We start from the raw sequence: 17931 nt of genomic DNA on the forward strand, positions 1-17931 counted from the left end.
TTTAGGGATGCAAAACTAAACTAAACATTTTTTCACATTCTACATTAAAAAGTTTCTTTCGAGTTGGGAAAGCCTTGCAAAAATTTGACAAAAAAAAAAAAAAAAAAAAAAGCAACTTGTGATGCTTTGATCAGCTGTTTGGATGGCACCCAAAAACCGCACAGAATTCAATGTGAGCAAGTGATGTAATGCTAAATTTCTCCAAGATGTAGATGAGTTTGTTTCCTCATTGGAACAGATTTGGAGTAAATTTCCATCAGTTCAACTTTCATTTCTGGAACTATTCCTTTAATTTTAAGTTGTTACAGCTTAGTTGGTTGTCACTACACTGCGGAAACTGTAACTATTCTACTTTTGCCAATAGGAGTATTTTTTGGGTACGGCCTAGGACAGCCTCTGACAAACAGGAGCCATTTGATGTCTTGAAAACGTGCAGGACAAAATACGAACCTTTAAAAGAACACCAATAAAAAACATCAGTAATAAAAAGAACAAGGGACCTGAGGGAAGAGTGAGGAATTATTGCTCCTACTTCATTAACTCCCAAGATATAATTCCTGATCTACATCTGCCTGCTTTAATAAACATGCAACACAAAATATAGAAAGCAATGATGTGTTATTGTTTAGGCTGTCATTAGTGTTGGCCATGCCCATAGTTATTTGCATTACGGGAGCTGGCCATCCTTGCCAGTATCAGACAAGGAAATGCAACCCTCATCAGCAGTGGTAGCCAACAGTCCCCTGGGATCAAGCCAGACGATGATCAACAACTGCACAGCGCAAACAAACACCTGACCCAAATTTTGCACAATAAGACACTGCTAAATGATACAACTAAAAGGTTGTGCATAGAATGATGTAATTTATTAGCCATTTTCAAGGCATAAAGCGAACTCACCCCAATTACACTCCAAATGTTAGCCTAAATGCAAATAATAAAACACAGACTAAAATGGAAGATCAACAAAGGCCTTAAAAGGATAGTTCACCCAAAAATGAAAATTCTTCCATTAAATTCTCACCCTCATGTCATTCCAAATCCGTAAGCCCTTTGTTTATCTTCGGAACACAAATTTATATTTTTTATGAAATCTCAACTACCACGTTCAACGCCCAGGAAGGTAGTAAGGACATTGTTAAAATAGTCATCGACATCGGTGGTTCAACCTTAATTTTATGAAGGTATGAGAATACTTATGCACAAAGAAAAACAAAAATAAATGACTTTTTTCAACAATTTCTTCTCTTCCAAGTCGGTCTTCGATGCGTGTTCATGAGAGTACCACAACAACCATAGCTTCGTAAAATTATGGTTGAACCACTGATGTCACATTGACTATTTTAACGATGTCCTTACAACCTTTTTGGGTCTTAAATGTGGTGGTTGCATTGCTCTCTATACAGGGTCAGAAAGCTCTCGGATTTCATAAAAAACATCTTAATGTGTGTTCTGAAAGTCTTACGGGTTTTTACAACAGCATGAGGTGAACTATCCCTTAAATATATTATCAAGACTGAACCAAGAAGAAAAAAAAAAAAAATTATAAAAAATAACACTTACAACACACTACAAAAACTATAAACTGAGAATATGCTTTCAAACACTCTGAAACCCCGAAGATCGACAAAATCTCATTAATGTTATGCATTGTGAAGCTAAAGCCGTTGACTTTTTAAAGTACCTTGAGAGACTGGTTGGAATGTGGATAGTAATGTATGTGACGGCACCCAAACTGGTATGTGGAACTGTTGTGGAAGGACTAATGATTAACCCATTTCAGCTGTGGGCACAGTGCTTATTCACAGCAAAGTGCGCAAATGTCATCTATTGGGGTAGACTGACCAAAAGTGGAATAAATTTATATAGGCAACAGAAAAAGGCAACTGGTCACGCATGTAATACACAACATGCAAATACAGTAGGGTCCAAAATCCAATAGTATTTTCTAACTTAACACAAATTAGATGTTTATTATACATTATATTATTAGCTGAACAAAATATTGTGCAATATTTTCTCATTTAACAAATTAGATGTTAAATATGGTAAATTCATTACAAATTATATTATTTATCATCTTATATCATCTCATGTATCAGCTTATCTTCAATGGAAGCCAGTGTTATCACTGTTAACTACAAATAAAGCTATTAAAAAAAATGCTGAAATACTAAAATTACTAAAAATAAAAAAATAAAATATAAGTAAATAGAAAAGTAAAAGCTAATTAATTTTCTTTAAAACAATATAAAATATATTTTATCATTGAATTAAAATTTTAATTTGTTTTAGCTTTGTTCTCAGATTTTGGGCCCAACTCTATATGTGCTTCTCCAGCAGCAGGAATGCTTTCATAAACAGGATGCCAACACGAGGGAGGTGCCAGACTACAGATGATGGTGACAATAACCTCCTGTTCTCTTGCTATTGCTATACCAGAGGCACCACATTCTTTTGAAAGCGAAGAACAGAAAGTTGTCATTTCCTGCTCCTGAAACCAAGAGCTAAATGCTCAGCACTGGTGTATGTGAAAGGTAGAGGAAAAATATGAAAGCCCGGTGATCAGTGGATCTCCCAGAGCTTTGCTACTTATCAGGCAGTAAATCAAAGAGCAGGGAGTGAGCGTTCAGGTGTCATTTTTCCCTGTGGCATGGCAAACACAGGGTGAGTCCCTGACTGATAGCCGATGAGGGATATCAGGCTCATTCACTGTGGAATTATAGCACCTGCTGCCCTTTCCAGACATTCCCATTCATTTCTCCTCTCGTCGCAGGCTGCCGTACGTCACTAGAAGACCCTCAGTAGGGAACAATGGTGTGATGACTGGGCATTTAATCAGTTTGGGTTGTTTAAGATAACGGCTAAACTCTTATCTTTCTGCAATAACATACCTGACAGGATGATGATTCTGTTTTCCTAATGTGCTGCTGATACGGTGTCCCTAAAGAACACTTTCCTGCATTTCAGATATTTGGAATATAAACCGTTGCAAACCACCCAGCAGTTTGTATATTAACCACCCAGAGTCCATATTTGGAGGGCTACTGTGGAATTACATTTTTTCAGTTTATCCAAATTGCATCAAAAATTCGGAATTTTTAATATTATTGCACTTCAATGAAAATGTAATGGCTCTCTCTATCAGAAGACAGAAAACTGTAATACAATATTAAAATTACAGATTATATTATAAGTGACATGATGTGACATATGGCCAAGTATGGTTACCCATACTCGAATTAGTGCTCTGCATTTAACCCATCCAAAGTGCACACACACAGCAGTGAACACACACACAAACACACCGTGAACACACACCCGGAGCAGTGGGCAGCCATTTATGCTGCGGCGCCCGGGGAGCAGTTGGGGGCTCGGCACCTTGCTTAAGGGCACCTCAGTCGTGGTATTGAGGGTGGAGAAAGCGCTGTACATTCACTCCCCTCAACTACAATTCCTGCCAGCCCTGAGACTCTAACCTTTAGGCCACAACTTCCCTTATAACTTTTACTGTCTACTGCAATACAGAAATTTGCATTTAAATAAGGTTAAGTGTACTCTACATTTCTACAAAATTTATTTTCATTCACACTGACCAAATTTGATAATGTTGCAAAATCATTCTGCTTGGTAAAAACTGGTAAAAATCACAATAAACAGTTCATTAAATGCAATATGTAGTGATAGTTTTTAACAGTAAGAAACCTGTAAGAAAATGATAAAATATTATTAAAACTAAAATCTTAAGAAAACATTTGTTACTTGAAACTATATAAATATATAAACTTAAATAAAATAGTTAACTGGCTATATTTTATCTAGTTGCCAATGCAACATTTCTCATTTCCATTTAGTTTAACTTTAAGTTCCATAACAACTAAAACTAACTAAAACTAAATGAAAAATGAATTGAGTGTACATAAATATATAAAAAATAAATAAAATGACAAAACAACAAATTTACTAAAACTTTCAATAAAATTAAAGTGAAAACAGACCAAAAAAAAAAAAAAGTAATCTAATTCAAAATATTAACAGAACTTTAACATCATCTCAATAATACTAAAATAACTGCTGTTATTCATCTAAAAGCATCAAAAAAATTAAAAACCACTGGACTATAGCATTACAAAATGATCCAGAATAGTTAATTTAAGAACATGCAAGTTCACAATGATTTGTAGAACTTTATAAATGATGGACCCGCTAAAAATGAAATAATCAGTGTCAAAACCAGATTTTGTTTTCTGGCCAGCTAATTTTTAGGAGTTGTTATTTTGAAGAATTTCTCTGCATTCAAGCAACATTTTAAATATGCCAAGTATTTTTACTGTAGCACGTCTTAGGTAGAGAAAGCCTGCTCTAAGCAGTGCAAGCAGTAAGCAGCAAGCAGTGAACTTGATGTCCAACCGGTGCATTCATGTTTGTGAATATGTTTGAGGATGAGGTGAAAAGGAGAAAAGAGAAGCAATGTGGGCTGGTAAGGACAAGGCACTAGGCACATACTGTGATAATGGCCAGTGAGCTCTTCCTCAGATCTACAACACTTCATGCCATCCGCCACTGATGCTGCCCGTGTGGCATGCTTGCATGAAACAAAGGACATTAACATCAGCAGAGAACGTTATTACTTTTCCTCACAGTGTGAATTTCAATGCCATTGTTTTACTGAAACAAATCTTTCATGTCCTCCATTTTACATGTGAAAGAAATGGAAATGGAGCAGTTAAAGCCTGAGAAAACTTCAAGACGAAATTCCGCCAACAGCTCATTAGTCTAATGGTTAGAACACACCACAGGTGCTGCGGTGTCCTGCCTAACGAGGTAAGCAATGGTCATTAAAGATTCTCTTACACTTACCAGCGACACACGGCCGTTAACCTTGGCAACCTCGGTGGATTTCAAGAGAGTTTGACTATGAAAGTTACAAATGTTTTTTTGACCTTGCCATGCTCTTTTCTAATGAAACCATTAGGAGGAAGACACGCGATTAAAATTCTGTTTCCTTAGAAATATAGTTTATTTCAACATAATAGAGCCATCTTTAAAATAATTAAAAAGACAATTCACGGAAAAAATCTATATTTTGTCATTAATTACTCATGGTTGTGTCTTTACAAAATTGTATAACTTTATTTTCCATGTGGAAAATAGTAGGCTACAGTGGATATAAAAAGTCTACACACCCCTGTTAAAATGCCAGGTTTCTGTGATGTAAAAAAATGAGACAAAGATAAATCATTTAAAAACATTTTCCACCTCTAATGCAACCTATAACCTGTACAACTCAATTAAAAAGCAAACTGAAATCTTTTAGGAAAGGTGGAGTAAAACTAAAAAACTAAAAATGTATTAAAATAATGTGGTTGCATAAGTGTGCACACCCTCTTATAGCTAAGGATGTGGCTGTGGTCAGAATTAAGCAATCACATTCAAACTCATGTTAAAGAGGAGTCAGTATACACCTGCCATCATTTAAAGCGTCTCTGATTAAACCCAAATAAAGTTTAGCTGTTCTAGTAGGCTTTTCCTGACATTTTCTTAAATCGCATCTTACAGCAAAAGCCATGGTCCACAGAGAGCTTCCAAAGCATCAGAGGGATCTCATTGTTAAAAGGTATCAGTCAGGAGAAGGGTACAAAAGAATTTCCAAGGCATTAAATATACCATGGAACACAGTGAAGACAGTTATCATCAAGTGGAGAAAATATGGCACAACAGTAATATTACCAAGCACTGGATGTCCCTCCGAAATTGATAAAAAAAAAGATAAGAAAACTGGTCAGGGAGGCTGCCAAGAGGCCTACAGCACCATTAATGGAGCTGCAGGAATTTCCGGCAAGTACTAGCTGTGTAGTACACGTGACAACAGTCTCCCATATTCTTCATATGTCTGGAGTAGGGTGGCAAGAAAAACTTCCAAGCCCGGCTAAATTTTGCAAAAACACATTTCAAGTCTCCCAAAAAGCATATGGGAAAATGTGTTATGGTCTGATGAAACCAAGGTTGAACTTTTTGGTCATAATTCTAAAAAGTTAGAGTCATGGCCAAAAATATCGGCACCCTTGGTAAATATGATTAAAGAAGGCAGTGAAAATTAATCTGCATTGTTAATACTTTTTGTTCTTTTATTTTAAAAAAATTCTCAAAAATATAACCTTTCATTGGATAATAAGAACTTAAAATGGTGGGAAATATCATTATGAAATAAATGTTTTTCTCAAATACACGTTGGACAATTATTGGCACCCCTATAAATTCTTATGAATAAAATATCTCTGAAGTATATTCCCATTCATATTCACAATTTTGAGCACTCCAGGGTGATTATGAACATGAAATTATCCAGCCTTCCTGTTTCACAGAAATATAAAAAGGAGACAAAAAGCCCAAATTCCCTTAATCATCCATCACAATGAGAAAAACCAAAGAATATATTTCTGATGTGCAGCAAAAGATAATTGAGCTTCACAAATAAGTGAAATTGCTTTAAGAAAAGAGCTAGAGCAGTGAAAATTCCCATTTCCACCATCAGGGCAATAATTAAGAATTTCCAATCAACAGAAAATGTTATGAAACTGCCTGGAAGAGGACGTGTGTCTATATCGTCCTAATGCACAGTGAGGAGGAGAATTTGAGTGGCTAAAGACTCTCCAAGGACCACAGCTGGAGAATTGCAGAAAATAGTTGAGTCTCGGGGTCAGAAAGCCCGAGAAGAAAAAAAAAAGTCAAACAGCACCTACATCACCACATGTTGTTTGGCAGGGTTTCAAGAAAAATTCTCCTAGCTCATCCAAAAACAAACTCCAGCATATTCAGTTATCAGACACGACTGGAACTTCAAATGGGACTGGCTTCTATGGTCAGATGAAACTCTAAAAAAAAGCTTTTTAGCAGCAAACACTCAAGATGGGTTTGGTGCACACAGGGATAAAAAGTACCCCATGTGTACAATTAAATATACTGCTGTATTTTTAATGTTGTGGGCCTATATTTCTGCTGGAGGTCCTGGACATCTTGTTTAAACACATGGCATCATGGATTCTATCAAATACCAACAGATAAAAAAAAAATCAACAAGTGACTGACTCTGTTAGAAATCTTATAATGGGCCATGTTTGGATTTTCCAACCATACAATAATCCAAACACAAACCTCAAAAACAACACAAAAATGGGTCACTGAGCACAAAACCAAGCTTCTGCTATGGCCATTCCAGTCCTCTGACCTGAACCCTGTAGAAAATGAGTTAGATGAACTGAAGAGATGCACCACCAACATCATGGAGCTGGGAATCTGAAGGGTCTGGAGTGATTCTGGATGAAGGAATGGTCTCTGATCTCTTGTCAGGTGTTCTCTAACCTCATCAGGCATTATAGGAGAAAATTTAGAGCTGTTAAACTGGCAAATGGAGGTTTCAAGAAGTACTGAATAAAAGGGTACCATTAATTGTGACCAATGTGTATTAGAGAAAAACATTTTTCATAATGATATTTCCCCCAATTTTAAATTCTTATTATCCAATGTAAGGTTAGATTTTTGTGATTTTTTTTTAAAATAAAAGATCAAAAGGATTAACAATGCCGATTAATTTTCACAACCTTCTTTGATCATATTTACCAAGGGTGCCGATATTTTTGGCCATGACTATATGTTTGGCACAAAAACAACACTGCACATCAAAGGAACACCATACCCACAGTTAAGCATGGTGGTGGCAGCATCACACTTTAGGGCTGTTTTTCTTCAGCTGGAACTGGGGTCTTAGTCAAGGTGGAGGGAATTATGAACAGTTCCAAATACAAGTCAATATTAGCACAAAACCTTCAGGCTTCTGCTAGAAAGCTGAAGATGAAGAGGAACTTCATCTTTCAGCACGATAACAACCCAAAGCATACATCCAAATCAACAAAAGAATGGCTTCACCAGAAGAAGATTGAAGTTTTGGAATGGCCTTGCCAGAACCTAGACCTGAATCCGATTGAAAATCTGTGGGGTGATCTGAAGAGGGCTGTGCACAGGAGATGCCCTGACAATCTGACAGATTTGGAGCATGTTTTGCAAAGAAGAGTGGGCAAATATTGCCAAGTCAAGATGTGCCATGCTGATAGACTCATATCCAAAAAGACTGAGTGGTGTAATAAAATCAAAAGGTGCTTTAACAAAGTATTAGTTTAAAAATGTGCACATTTATGCAACCACATTATTTTTTTATTTTTACTCCCCCTTTTCTAAAAGATTTCTATTTGTTTTTTAATTGAGTTGTACAGGTTATAGTCTACATTGAAGGTGGAAAAAGTTCTGAAATTATTTATCTTGGTCTCATTTTTTTACATCACAGAAACCTGGCATTTTAACAGGGGTGTGTAGAATTTTTATATCCACTGTATATTGTGGAAGTATTTATTTAGGCATTTATTTGCTTACATTGTTTTATAAATACTGTGTATTTATAAAACATAGGAAATATAGGAATCTACGCATTATCCATGCAACAGGACACTTTACTCAGCATCAACAAACCGGTGCAAGTAACCGCTTGTTAACTATTTAGATGTGCTTCTAGGCTTCGACCCCTTTTGATTAAGGTGATGTAATTCTTTGATGGTTCTAACAGGTTGTGTTTAGCTGATGTGCAAATCCTGCCATTATGCTCTCTCTTGCGCATGAGCGCTCTCTCTCTCTCTCGCTCTCCCCATGCCTTCCTTCCGTTGGCATCTATGTCTAGTGTGTGTATGTTTGTGTTTAGTTCAATGTTACATGTTCTCCTGTAGTGTAGTTTAATAAACATCCATATGTATTCACACTTGGTTGTCTGTGTCTGCGGCTCACAGGTGGTCACTTCAACGTTCCGGTTTTGTTGCATGCTCTATGAGCGATGTATTAGTAAGGAAATTAATTTTCCGTGGCCAGAGAAATAATTTTCCTTAGAGTCAAAAGACAATTAAAACTGTCCGTACTGCGGACTAACAAATAATTTTATTGTACTATTAATGCTACAGTTAATTCCTGAAGATGAATATATAATTGATAACAACCCGTTATGATTAATTATGTTCATCTCACTTTGAGCTAATTTGCAAAAATATTACCGTCTCTGGTGGGACATGTAACAAGCTGTTCGTATTTTGGCAGTTCACGAGAGAGATTTGCTTTATTAAAGTCCCCGAGAATGATTAAAACAGAGTCCGGGTGTTGTTGTTCTGTGTCTGTGATCAGATCAGTGAGTTTCTGTAAAGCTGTGCTCATGTGCGCTTGCGGTGGAATATAGACACTCACGAGAATGAACAAGCAGAACTCCCGCGGCGAGTAGAAAGGCTTACAGTTAATGAAGAGCGTTTCTAGATCTGAACAGCACATCTTCTTTAACACGGCTACATCTGTACACCACCTCTCATTGATGTAAAAGCATGTCCCGCCGCCATGGGATTTCCCCGTTGATTCCGCGTCACGATCTGCTCTGATCAGCTGGAAATTAGGCAGATGTAAGGCGCTGTATGGAATGGTGTCGTTCAGCCAGGTTTCCGTGAAACACAGAGCAGCAGAGTTTGAAAAGTCCTTGTTAAACCGGGAAAGCAGAAGGAGTTCGTCCGTTTTGTTGGGTAGAGAGCGGAGATTCGCCAGATGGATGCTAGGCAATGGCATTCGAAATCCACGCTGTCTGAGCTTCACAAGCGCGCCGGCTCGCTTCCCCCATCTGTGCATCCTAAAGCGTCTGAACAGCGTCGCAGCTCCGCCGACTACTATGTTCAGCAAAACATCCGAATAATCGAAAACCGGTTGGAGATTTTGTGGAGTGTTCTGCCGACTGTTCAGCAGTTCTTCCTCGGTGAAACTGATAGTGTTAGACAAACAAAAAACAGGAAAAACTAACAAAAACACTAAAACAACTGGAGAGCCAAGCACAATGGCTGCCATGCGCGGCGCCATCTTGATCTACATCATGATTGATGATCAGCTGAATTTCTCAGACCACATTGCTAAAACTGCCTGGTCCTGCAGATTTGCTTTATTCAACATCAAGAAGATCAGGCCCTTTCTTTCGGAACATGCTTCACAACTCCTTGTTCAGGCTCTTGTTCTGTCCAGGCTGGACAATTGCAATGCTCTCTTGGCAGGTCTTCCAGCCACTTCCATCAAACCTCTACAACTAATCCAAAATGCCGCTGCAAGATTAATTTTTAATGAGCCAAAAAGAATGCACGTCACACCTCTGTTTATCAATTTGCACTGGCTACCAATAGCTGCTCGCATAAAATTCAAGGCATTAATGTTTGCCTACAAAACCACCTCTGGCTCTGCTCCCCATTACCTAAATTCATTACTTCAGACTTATGTGCCCTCTTGAAACTTGCGTTCCATTTATTGTGCCATCCCAAAGAGGCACAAAATCACTTTTCACAGACTTTTAAATTAACTGTTCCCTCCTGGTGGAATGATCTGCCCAACTCAATCTAAGCAGCTGAGTCCTTAGCCATTTTCAAGAATCGGCTAAAAACGCATCTCTTCCATCTTTATTTGACCCTCTAACTCTAGCACTCTCTATTCTAATTCTATTCTTAAAAAAAAAAAAAAAAACTTGTCCCTTTTAGACTTGCACTCTATTCATTTACTGCTTGTTTTCTTTATATAAAAAAAAAAAAAAAAAAAAAAAAAAAAAAACTAACATTAGCTTTTCTAGTCTTTTTGTATACTATTTGATTTATTTTGATTTATTCTACAATTAACAGAAGCAAAAAAGGTCTCTAACATTAGATTGCTCTATTCTTTTTCTATTCTATCCGTTTTCTTTTTAGATATTATATAATAAAAAAAAAAACCTTGCTACGTGTTCTGCGTTAAGCTAACAGAGACTTGTTATAGCACTTGCAAATCATTGTTCTTTTCTTGATTTTGATTGCTTCCATTGTCCTCATTTGTAAGTCGCTTTGGATAAAAGCATCAGCTAAATGACTATATGTAAATGTATTACTTATTTAAATTACTTGGAGAGTAGGCCTATGCGATTTCTGATGCAACCACTGACTCTCTTACAAATTTTGGTCACTATGAACTGGGTTTTTTTTTTTTTTTTTTTTTTTTTTTTAATGGAAAAAGACCATACACAAGATTTTCATAAATGATTTTCTAGTCCACAGGAAAAATAACAGCATACAAGTTAGGAATGACATGAAGGGGTGCGTAAATAAATGACAAAACTTTTATTTTTTATATATCTTTTCCATAATCACACCTGAAAGTTTGCTCACATCAGCTAGCAACACATTGTATTCAGTCACTGTTGCCAAAAAAATCACTTAAAAATATTTAAAATTGAAAACAAGTATTGATAATGAAAATGAAAAGTGGTCTAACTTAATGCACTGCATACAGGTGCTGGTCATAAAATTAGAATATCATGAAAAAGTTGATTTCAGTAATACCATTCAAAAAGTGAAACTTGTATATTAGATTCATTCATTACACACAGACTGATATATTTCAAATGTTTATTTCCTTTTATTTTGATGATTATAACTGACAACTAATGAAAGTCCCAAATTCAGTATTCCAGAAAATTAGAATATTGTGAAAATGTTCAATATTGAAGACACCTGGTGCCACACTCTAATCAGCTAATTAACTCAAAACACCTGCAAAAGCCTTTAAATGGTCTCTCAGTCTAGTTCTGTAGGCTACACAATCATGGGGAAGACTGCTGACTTGACAGTTGTCCAAAAGACGACCATTGACACCTTGCACACCTTGCACAGACTGCAGCTGGAGTCAGTGCTTCAAGAACCACCACGCACAGACGTATGCAAGACATGGGTTTCAGCTGTCGCATTACTTGTGTCAAGCAACTCTTGAACAAGAGACAGCGTCAGAAGCGTCTTGACTGGACTGCTGCTGAGTGGTCCAAAGTTATGTTCTCTGATGAAAGTAAATTTTGCATTTCCTTTGGAAATCAAGGTCCCAGAGTCTGGAGGAAGAGAGGAGAGGCACATAATCCACGTTGCTTGAGGTCCAGTGTAAAGTTTCCACAGTCATTGATGGTTTGGGGTGGCGTGTCATCTGCTGGTGTTGGTCCATTGTGTTTTCTGAGGTCCAAGGTTAACGCAGCCGTCTACCAGGAAGTTTTAGAGCACTTCATGCTTCCTGCTGCTGACCAACTTTATGGAGATGCAGATTTCATTTTCCAACAGGACTTGGCACCTGCACACACTGCCAAAGCTACCAGTACCTGGTTTAAGGACCATGGTATCCCAGTTCTTTATTGGCCAGCAAACTCGCCCTTCTTTAACCCCATAGAAAACCTATGGGGTATTGTGAAGAGGAAGATGCAATACGCCAGACCCAACAATTCAGAAGAGCTGAAGGCCACTATCAGAGCAACATGGGCTCTCATAACACCTGAGCAGTGCCACAGACTGATCGACTCCATGCCACGCTGCACTGCTGCAGTAATCCAGGCCAAAGGAGCCCCAACTAAATATTGAGTGCTGTACATGCTCATACTTTTCATGTTCATATTTTTCAGTTGGCCAACATTTCTAAAAATCATTTTTTTTGCATTGGTCTTAATTGATATTCTAATTTTCTGAGATACTGAATTTGGGACTTTCATTAGTTGTCAGTTATAATTATCAAAATTAAAGGAAATAAACATTTGAAATATATCAGTGTGTGTGTAATGACTGACTCTAATATACAAGTTTCACTTTTTTTTAAATGGTATTACTGAAATAAATTAACTTTTTCATGATATTCTAACTTTATGACCAGCACCTGTATAGTGCCATACAGAGACAATGAGTAATTTAGTCTCTAGTCCATTTAAGGAAGATTAAAGCTTAAAAACAAATGTATTATTTAATGCAGTTTGCAGTGTAACTCCAAATTACCAGGCTAAAAGAAACCATTTTTCCTGGGTATCAGAAAAACAAACTGTCCCTCTTTACAAAAGTCTTGCTTATAATACATTCAAACAATTGTGACAATATAGTAAACAAAAAAAAAGGAAAGAAGACAACACCATTCCTCACTTCAGATTCTGCTCAAGCTCCAGTTCAAGCAATAACACGTCTCAATCGCAGAGTTCTTCGTTTTGTGCTGATACACTCAAAAATAATATCATTAAGCCCTCCCTCCTCACCACTACACACTGCATTAAATGAAACTAGCTCTAGTCAAGTGTGTCTGAGGCAAACGAAGCCAAGTTTTTCATGTTACTTGATATAATGGAAACTGTTTGCATTACATTAGAGAGTTGACTCCAAACAAAACCAGCCAGAATCAAACGCTGACATCAAGAACAGTGCATATGGAACATACTGTTCAAATGCATGATAACACTGACACCGGCAAAACTGAGTGAATGAACTTGAATGGTTCAGAACTAAAACATGTCTTTCATGTGAGGATATGAATCATCTGGTTGACAACTGATAAACATGATTATATAATCCCAATATGAAATATGATCATAATAATTATGACACAGCAAACCTTCCAGATTATACCATTACAATGTACAATGTTGACTTTAACGTCACAACGAAACAGAAGTAGCAACATTTTTCTTCCTTATTGAGACATAGGCTACATGAAATGGATTATCGAAAAAAGAAAAATGTAGCGCAGGAACTTTGTTCTATTCATAAGATTGAGATGCAGGCGTAGTACTCAAAAGTGGAGGCGGATGAACATGAGCTTGAAGGGGCAGAGTTTTATCAGACAAAATGATTGGATAAGTTCTACATAAGTCAACAAATAAAGTCTGTTGTCAGTCTGGAAGGTCCAATTATGACATTTTCATTAAACATTACGAGGTCAAAACATTTATAAAAAATGAAACCTATACATAGATAATTCACATAGTAATAGTTCACAATAATATCTATAGGCATTTAGAAAACACAAGGGTGAGTTTACATTTAATTTCATGCCAATTTTGAAGTGTTCCTCACAGAAATCGATCAGAAAAATGGAAATGAGCTTTTAAAATAATAGTTCTCCTAAATTTTACTGAGCCTCATGTTGTTCCAATCCTGTATGAATTTATTTAATGAAATGTTAGGAACAATGACAGCCTCACTTTCACTTTATGGAAAAAAGATGCAATGGAAGTGGATGGTGACTGAGGCTGTTGGTCCCTAACATCCTGCCTCGGCTCATCTCGCTTTGTGTTCCACGGAGTTTGGAACAACATGAGGGTGAATATTTACAGATAGAGTTTCTGAGTGAACTACCCCGTTAAGCATCTCTTTTCTAGGAGCAAACGTCCAGTGCTCCCTGTATACCCCCCACACAGGGGACTCCGTCTATGTTCTGTCATTTCCAAGAATTAGGAAAGAGCGTCAGATTCCTGCGGCGTGTGGTTTGCCGTGTTACTCTAATGTAGCAAAACGTTATTCTTGGCTGACCGTCGGGACAAAACCATGGGCTGAAAATGCGTGCTTGCGCTACATTTCTCAACTTGTTTGAACAATCCAGAGCTGATTTGACTCATATTGTGCCGCATTGTTTACAGGAAGTCAATCTTCATATTTAAGATATGAAAAGTGTAACAGCTTCCACGAATTTCATTTAAAAGAGTAAATCTTGCAAAACGCAAAGTCTAAGTTTTACTAACAGACTTCATAAAATGTTATTCCTGCCGAATCAAGACATCAAAGAAAAATACTTACTAAACATGTTTACTAATCAATCTCAACTAAGACGAATATGTAAAACACAAAACATTTACACGCTAGACCATACCTGACAGGGCTGTTGGCGTTGCTGTGGCCATTTACTCTCCAGGGCAGCGTGCCGTGGTCCGCATCCCATCGCTTGTCAAACGGAATCGCTGCTGACGCCTCTCTCGGCGTTATTTGGAGGCTCGTAAGCTAACAGGGCTTCCCCTCCTGCTTGTCAAACTGGAAGCGCAATCATGCGTTCAGCTGAACAGCCCAACAACAACAGCCACAGTGTCGCTCAAAGCAAACAGTTCACACCGCACCACCCTGCACGCGACGCCCAGGGGCCCCGCCCCCTCCCATGCTCTCGCAGTTTTAGGGGTGATTAATAATCATGAGGTAGTATACTTCCGCGACGCTCATTGGCCGAAGTAAGTACCTTAATTTTGAGCTCCCTCCTCGCTGTCAGCCACTGCGAGGTTACGTCATGGAACATTCCAAAAATTCCTTGTCCCGGTATTCTTCATTTTAAGGGGACCCTGCAAAAGTTGTGTGTTGATATTATTCACAATCAGTATTCCTGGTTTGTCTGCTTTCTCATATATTTTTTGTATATCTTACTATTTTAAATGGAAACGAAAATTCTGTCATCATTTACTCACCCGCATGTTGTTCTAAACCTGTGATTTTCTATTTTCTTTCTGCAGTAGGCTATTATATATATAAACAATGCAATCATGTATAATTATATCTTTATCATATTTTTAACAATATGAGGATGAGTAAATATGATTTGTGTAGATAATATTCACAATCAATACTCCAAGGACTTTTATTAATTTTATTTATGCTATTAAACACACACACACACACACACACACGACGACGACGACCCTGGACCACAAAACCAGTCATAAGTAGCAAGGGTATATTTGTAGCAATAGCCAACAATGCATTGTATGAGTAAAAACTATAATTTTTTCCTTTTATGCCAAAAATCATTAGAATATTAAGTAAAGATCATGTTCCATGGAGATATTTTATAAATTTCCTACAGTAAATATATCAAAACGTAATTTTTGATTAGTAATATGCATTGCTAAGAACTTAATTTGGACAACTTTAAAGGCGACTTTCTCAATATTTAGATTATTTTATTAATTTTTTTGCACCCCGATTCCAGATTTTCAAATAGTTGTATCTTAACAAACCATACATCAATGGAAAACTTATTCATTTTTTTTAGGATGATGTATAAATCTTCAAAACATTGACGCTTATGACTGGTTTTGTGGACCCATGGGTCACAATGTATTACCAATAATTTCATATAATTAATATTCCTACTTAATTGCTTGTGGAATATCAGCTAAACTGGTATTGTTAAATGTCATCATAACCAAAGTCACAAATTTTATGGAATATTAGGGTAAGAATGCCTTAACACATCCAGAGCAAGTGTTTCATGAGCTGGCCTGTCTGGGGGATGCATACTGGGTTGCATATGTCAGCACAATTCCCTGACTCGGTTGTACTCTTTAGTAGGACTGAAGCTTCTCAGTTGCACTAATTGTAGCATGGCCCACATGGGTACTATTAGTGGGGTTAACCATCAGCATGGACTTTAATTCATTTAACCCTTTCCCAGGGGCATGGAGAAAAAGTAAACCAGAACATTACTAAACTCCCAAGAATGTGCGGTTATTCCCAAGTATTATAAACAAACCTGAGTGAATTATCACTCCGTGTTTTCCCCAAACTTTCCAAAAGCCCTTTGTATACCAATTCCCAAGAAAGAAGAACTAAAAAGGTCAAAGCCACACCATACCTGTTGGGAATAATTTGTCTTTCATTTTCCCTGTTGGATTTATATTTCCAAACAGATTACTTCCTCATTGACCCATCTTTTAACACAGCCTTCAAAAATTCCCAGACCATGTTAAGTTGAGTTCAATGAAACACAATGAAGCTTGCTTGGGTATCTGTTCTGTTGTTTGTCTCTGAATATGCTATAGTGTTCACAACACTATGAATCTAAATACAGTCACCATGACTACCATATGACAAGCAGTTGACAAAGGAATGCTTTGTTTAACAGATGCAAATACAGTGCTGGTCGATACCCCAAGGACAGTTTAATTACTGGGCATAAATATAGCTTTCCAAACTCTACTCCTGCTGGGCCTCCAACCTGTTATTATGCTTTTTTATATTTATTTCACAAGAATAAAATTACTTTCAAGGAAGCACAATAGTGGTGCTTGAGGAACTGAGCAAAAACTAGAAAAACTTGAATGCGTAAGAATAATAATAATTTTCAAAATCCCCAAAGATTTTGAATAGCAGACTTTTAATGTGGTCTCAGACTTTTGGACTCCACTGTATACCAAATACCATCATATAACATCTGATATCACCCAGTGTTATTTTAAAATTATTTTTTATAACATTATAGTATATTTAATAATAAATTAAGTTTTCAATTTGATTTTTACTTTGTGCTTATCTTTTTTTTATAATTTTTTCCTTTAATATAAATTTCTCTTAATTTATTTTCATTATTATATATTATATTTTATTATTTTGTCCTTTAATATAAATTTCCCTTAATTTATTTTCATTATTATATATTATATTATATCATATTTTAGTTTTAGTCATTTTAGTATGCTACCAAGCCAAGTTACTTTTTTTATAGGTTTTTAAGTTTTTTTTAAGTATACGTTTTTATATTTTATTTTATAATTTTTGTATTTATTTCAGTTTTATTTCAATTAACAAAAATTATTTTTGATAGTTTTTGTTTCATTTTAGTTTAAGTTCAACTCTGCCTCTGCTGGGCCTCTAACTTGTTATTATTCTTTTTTATATTTATTTCAAAGTCAAGTCAAATTACTTTAAAGGAAGCACAAAAGTGTTGCTTGAGGAACTGAGCGAAAACTATCAAAACTTGAATGCATAAGAAGGTCACCATGGGGTGAATTAGAGCGACATTGCGTGACAAAACCAGCACGTTATTGTTCCTTTTCCCACCGGAATGCCCAGTGATGCAAAAATAATGTCGGACTGAATGTCTTGCTGTTGAGTAGGTCAATGTGTTGGCTCTAAAATTAGTGAAGAGATAAGGTGAGACTCTCACCAACTCAGTGGGGTCAGTGCTGTGTATTTAGAAGGCTTAGATGGACTCCTGGAGACTCTTGGGTGTCCGGTAAAGTTCACCTGGCATTCAGGTGATGAGTCATAGCCCGCAGCTGCCTGATCCTGTCACTGG

The 17931-nt window shown here is 36.8% G+C and overlaps 1 protein-coding gene across 1 annotated transcript in view; it reads right to left on the reverse strand.

The window, feature by feature from the left end:
* The window catches only part of LOC306878129 (transcription factor HIVEP3-like), an 89480-nt gene extending 74491 nt beyond the window's left edge, over positions 1 to 14989 (reverse strand). Inside the window, exon 1 of the mRNA XM_079430262.1 lies at positions 14743 to 14989. The gene's annotated coding sequence lies outside the window, so the exon portion shown is untranslated. The remainder of the gene's footprint in view (positions 1 to 14742) is intronic.
* Between the last annotated feature and the right edge of the window lie 2942 nt (positions 14990 to 17931).

The sequence above is a fragment of the Barbus barbus genome, assembly GCF_936440315.1.
Source record: "Barbus barbus genome assembly, chromosome: 12".
NCBI lineage: Eukaryota > Metazoa > Chordata > Actinopteri > Cypriniformes > Cyprinidae > Barbus > Barbus barbus.